This window comes from Astatotilapia calliptera, chromosome 16 (assembly GCF_900246225.1).
Source record: "Astatotilapia calliptera chromosome 16, fAstCal1.2, whole genome shotgun sequence".
NCBI lineage: Eukaryota > Metazoa > Chordata > Actinopteri > Cichliformes > Cichlidae > Astatotilapia > Astatotilapia calliptera.
The window spans coordinates 1,944,918-1,950,938 of NC_039317.1; positions in this window are offsets into that span (position 1 = coordinate 1,944,918).

Below are 6,021 nucleotides of genomic sequence, written 5' to 3' on the forward strand. Positions count from 1 at the left end.
CACACTGCCTAAATAATAATGGGAAGTTTGTTTGAGGGTATAAATGATGCAGACATGACGATAAGACATACTGCCATGAGGCTTGGTCTTCTGGGAACGATCGTCTGAAAGAAAATTCTATTTGCCTTTCCTGTATTTTGCAGTGAGTGTAAATGATTCTGTCTGGGGTTGTGCATGTTGGTTTTGAGTATCCATGGGAGATTACCATTCCAGTTTAGTTGCTGAAGAATTCTTCCCAGATGGACCTCAGCACTGGTTAGAAAAAGATGAGTTCCTCATCGCCATGGTCTGTCTTTTGGACCAAGCCTGCTCCAAGACAACTCGCACTGGTGTCTGTATCTCCCATTGCTGATACCACATGGGCCAAGAATTTAAGAGATGTCCTGAGCAGTTTGCTCTTCTTCATATTCACAGTTTGGCCAGGCTCTCTGAACTCGTCCAGCGCAGCTTGAACATCAATCAAGTTGTTGTTTCCAGCAGCTAGAGAAAATAATGAGGCAAAGCAGATGCCGCCCTCCAGTTCCTACAGAATTCTTTCTGGAAAGTTGCGGGTGTGTTTTTCGTCCAAAAAGCATAAAATTGAACTGGAAAAGAGCCAGAATGCAGACAAATGTAGTAATTTCATATACCTCAGGAACCATGTTCACTGCCAATACCCCCTGTTCACGTTTAGAGTAGAAAGCAGCTCTTGGATTCTTTGATTTCTTGGATTTTGGGAATAGGGTGGGCATCTCTCACAGTATCTATGCATGCAGGCTCTTTTTTGGCAAGTCAGGCAACATGTTATAGAAATTGCCTGATGGAAGGGCAGCAGGGTGTTTAACACCTTTGCAAAAGCAAGTGTGTGGCCATCATCTGCTTTGGAGTCTGCATTTCCTGGACTCTGTCCAGGTAATCTGACTTCCTCCCACAATCCAACGATGTGCAGGTAGTGGGATGAAGTTAATTTCTAAACAAAAACCAATATATGTCAGTCCCACTCATATTTTATATTAACCTTCCTCTCATGTTAGCTTTCTGTTATCATCTCTTATGTTAGCGGGTCGGTTTTGACCCGTGAATTAAATCAGCTATAAAATATACTAAAAACAATAAGTTATCATCCAATTTGTTTCTCATCTCTTGGTTACCTTGTTAGGCTTCCTTATCCATGAAAATGTTGGTTTTAATACTTTTGGTGTGGGCCTCTGGGTCTTTTTTTGTCACTATACCTGTCACGACCTGCAGAGTCGGCAAGGCACTGATCAGCAATCTCTCTCCCCCTCCCCTGTTTTGCCGGGGCGGAACTCATGGCGGGTTCACGCCCTCAGCCCACGCCCTCCCGGGTCATGCACACCTGGGCCTCATCAGACCAGCTGGTATATCAGAAGGAGGAGATCAGCTGTTCAACGCTGGATTGTTGTGAAGACTCCTGTCAGTACACGTCGAGCCCTAGTTTCCCACACTTCCGCCTCAGAAAGTAACATTTGTCTCTCTGTTCTAGATTCCCCGGACCCGTCCCCGTGTTTCCCCGTGTGGAACGTGTAAGAGGTGGCTGGTCACTAGCGGAGAGAGGTTGGCGTGAGCGTGTGTGTGATCCCCTTGTTTTCCCTGGAGCCCTGGAACCCGTCCTCGCACATCTTGTATATAGCACTGTCCTCGCACTGCCTGTAAATACACTTGGTGAAGATTTTTGTGAATAAACTGTCTCTGTTACAACACACTCCGGAGTCCTGCGAGTGGATCCTCAGAGCAACCCGTGACAGTAACAATCCAGCCATACTATGGATCCAGCGGACTCAGCTCTACAACCCACCCCTCCTCCAGAAGCCGTGTTGGAGCGACACGAGCAGATGCTACAATACATTAACCAACAGCTGATCGCACTCACTCAGGCTCTCGCTCAGCACGTTCCGCTGCCAGGTCCCGCTATGCCCCCCCGGCTGCTCCCGCACAGCCGCCAGCCCCGGAACACTCCACGCCACCAGCCCCCGCTTCCGTGGAACCCCTGGAACGAGCTCTACCGTCACCGGAGCCATTTGCTGGTGAGTTCCACAAGTGTGCTGGTTTCCTAACGCAGATTACGTTGCAGTTTAGGCAGCTGCGGCGAACGTATGAAAGTGATGGAGCTAAGATAGCCTTTTTCGTTCAGTTACTCCGCGGTCAAGCCTTGAACTGGGCCCAAGCAGTGTTACGGACTAGCCCGGAGATTACCTATGCTGATTTTCTCTCAAAGTTCAAAAGTGTGTCCGAAAGGGGCACCGGAGCTGAGGCAGCGGGCCACCGTTTGCTGAACTTAAAACAAGGAAGACGGAGTATGGCGGACTTCTCTGTGGAGTTCTGGACACTGGCTGAGGAGACTGGATGGGGGCAGCCTGCGCTGATAAGTACCTTATTGAACAATGTTTGTGATGTCCTTAAGGGCAAACTGTTAATGAGGGAGCTGCCCAAGACTCTATCGGAGGTGATCGCCTTATGTGTTAAGGTTGATGAACATTTGAGGGCGCGTCACCGCGCCAGCAACTACAGTTCCCAGAGGCCTGTGGGGCGAGCGGAGTCAGCTTCCGGTGGAAGCGGAAGTAGCGATCGGGAAGTGGACCGCGGCGACGAGCAGGAGCAACCCATGCAGATCGGACGCTCCCAACTCTCCCCGGAGGAGAGGGCACACAGATTGGCCATCTCGCCAAGGTCTGTCCTGCTCGGCCAAAAGACCCCGCCCGCCGGTAGAAAGGAGGATACGGGTGGGCGAGGTCTCCTTTTCACATTCTCCTTCACGCTTCATGCTAGCCGCTAAAGTGACTGTCCACTCTGCCTCTCACTCTCTTCAGGCGCTGATTGACTCTGGGGCAGAGCAGAGCTTCATAGATGCTTCCCTGGCTCTCAAACTTAAGATTTCCACACGGGCATTACCCCACTTGTTGCAGGTCACCGCTTTAAACGGTCAACGTCTTCCCGATATAACTCATGTTACAGAACCCGTGTCCCTAACGCTGTCTGGGAATCACACTGAACTGCTGCAGTTTTATGTCTTTGAAGCCCCTCTCACGCCCCTGGTGCTAGGATTTTCATGGTTACGCCAGCATAACCCGTGCTCGACTGGAGGGAGGAGAGGGTTCTGGGGTGGGGGGAGGAGTGTCACATGACCTGTTTGACAGCAGCTACTCCCGTTAAAGCAGCTAAACCACTACCACACGAGCCCCCTGACCTTTCAGCCATCCCGTCAGAGTATCATGATCTCAAGCAAGTGTTTTGTAAGGACCGCGCCCGCTCTCTTCCCCCTCATCGCCCGTACGACTGCAGTATTGATTTGCTCCCAGGTGCACCCCTTCCCACTAGTCGCTTATACAGTCTCTCTCAACCTGAACGTGAATGCATGGAGAAGTATATTAATGAATCCTTGGCTGATGGACTGATTCGCCACTCTTCATCCCCTGTGGCTGCCGGGTTCTTTTTCGTCACTAAGAAGGATAAAAGCCTTCGGCCATGTATTGATTTCCGGGGTCTCAATACCATTACTGTTAAGAATAAATACCCTCTGCCGCTTTTATCCTCCGCCTTCGAACTCCTACAGGAGGCTTTTTCCCGGCTAAAGAAACGTTTCGCGTCGGCGCCCATCCTCCGGCAACCGGATCTCAAGCGGCAGTTCATCGTGGAGGTGGACGCCTCGGATGTAGGGGTCGGAGCAGTTCTCTCCCAGCAACTAGACGGTAAGCTCCACCCTTGTGCTTACTTCTCTCGTCGTCTCTCTCCTGCAGAGCAGAATTACGACATCGGGGACAGGGAGCTGTTGGCAATCAAACTCGCCCTGGAGGAGTGGCGCCACTGGCTAGATTAGATTAGATTAGATTAGATTAGATAGAACTTTATTAATCCCTCGGGTGGGTTCCTCTGGGAAATTCGATTTCCAAAAAAGCACAGCACCGACAGAAGTTACAGAGTTATACACACACACATATATATAAATACAGAGACAATATAAATAAAATATACGAAGGGGATAAATAGAATAAATAGGAATAAAAAATAAAAATACAAGTGAATTGCACATTTCAAGTATTGAGGTCTATTGCACTGTTGACTATTTACAAAAGTATTGCACAAAAGGTATTGCACAGTGAGGTGCAGAGGCACTACAGCTTAGTTGTTCCCCCCTCCTTTGTCCTCCTGTTTCCCCTCCCTCTCCCCTCCAGAGAGGAGTTAAACAGTCTGATGGCGTGTGGGACAAAGGAGTTTTTAAGTCTGTTAGTTCTTGTCTTGGGAGAAGCAACCTGTCACTGAACAGACTCTTCTGGTTGTTAATGGCCGTGTGCAGAGGATGCCTGGCATTGTCCATAATGTCCATCAGTTTCTTTAATGTCCTTTTCTCTGCCACTGTCACCAGAGTGTCCAGCTTCATGCCGACCACAGAGCTAGCCCTCCTGATCAGTTTCTCCAGCCTGGATGAGTCCTTCTTTGCTGTGCTGCTCCCCCAGCACACCACAGCATAGAAAAGTACTCCAGCAACCACCGACTGGTAAAACATCCTCAGGAGCTTCCTGCAGATGTTAAAAGACCTCAGCCTCCTGAGGAAGTACAGTCGGCTTTGGGCTTTTTTATACAGGTGCTCTGTGTTGCATGACCAGTCCAGTTTATTGTCCACCCACAGCCCGAGGTACTTGTACTTGTTGACCACCTCCACCTCCTCCCCCTCTATCTGAACCGGCAGTGGACCTGCTCTAGACCTCCCGAAGTCCACAACCAGTTCCTTAGTCTTTGAGGTGTTGAGTTGCAGGTGGTTTGTGTGACTCCATGCGACAAAGTTCCTCACCAGACTTCTGTACTCCTCTTCCTGATCATCCCAGATACACCCCATGATGGCTGTGTCGTCTGCAAACTTCTGAATGTGGCATAATTCAGAGTTGTAGCAGAAGTCAGAGGTGTACAGGGTGAAGAGAAGAGGGGACAGCACAGTTCCCTGTGGTGCTCCTGTGCTGCTGACCACAGTGTCAGACGTGATGTCCTTCAGCCTGACGTACTGTGGATTCCCGGGATTCCCGGCCGCGTCCTCAGGTCATGCGCGGCTCAGCTGGCTGGAGTGTTCACGCACATCTTCAACCTTTCCCTCTCTCTGTCTGTAGTCCCAGCCTGCTTCAAAATGGCCACCATCGTCCCTGTACCCAAATCCTCCACCATCTCCTCATTGAACGACTGGCGACCTGTAGCCCTGACCCCCATCGTAAGCAAATGCTTCGAGAAGCTGGTCAGGGACTTCATCTGCTCTGCACTACCCGACTCACTGGACCCTCTACAGTTTGCATACCGCCACAACAGGTCCACTGATGATGCCATAGCCCTGACACTACACACTGCCCTGTCACACCTGGAGAAGAGAGACACGTATGTGAGGATGCTGTTTGTAGATTACAGCTCAGCATTCAATACCATCGTTCCCTCGAAGCTGGACAGGAAACTGCAGGATCTAGGACTGAGCAGCTCCCTCTGCAGCTGGATCCTTAACTTCCTGTCTGACAGACGCCAAGTGGTCAGACTGGGCAGCATCACCTCATCCCCCATCACACTGAACACTGGTGCTCCACAGGGGTGTGTACTGAGCCCTCTCCTGTACTCACTCTACAACTACGACTGCACAGCCACTAACAGCTCCAACATCATTGTGAAGTTTGCGGACGACACTACAGTGGTGGGTCTTATCACCAACGGTGATGAGACGGCTTACAGGGAGGAGGTCAGCGCCCTGACCCACTGGTGTCAAGACAACCATCTCACCCTCAACGTCGCAAAGACAAAGGAGTTGATAGTGGACTTCCGGAGGTGCAGAGAAGTACACACCCCCATCACCATCAACGGCGTTGCTGTGGAGAGAGTGAGCAGCTTCCGGTTCCTTGGAGTACATCTGGCTGAGGATCTTACGTGGTCAGTACACACAAACAAAACAGTGAAGAAGGCGCAGCAGCGCCTCTTCTTTCTCAGGAGACTGAAAAGATTCGGCATGAGCCCCCGCATCCTCAGGACCTTCTATCGCTGTGCCATTGAGAGCATCCT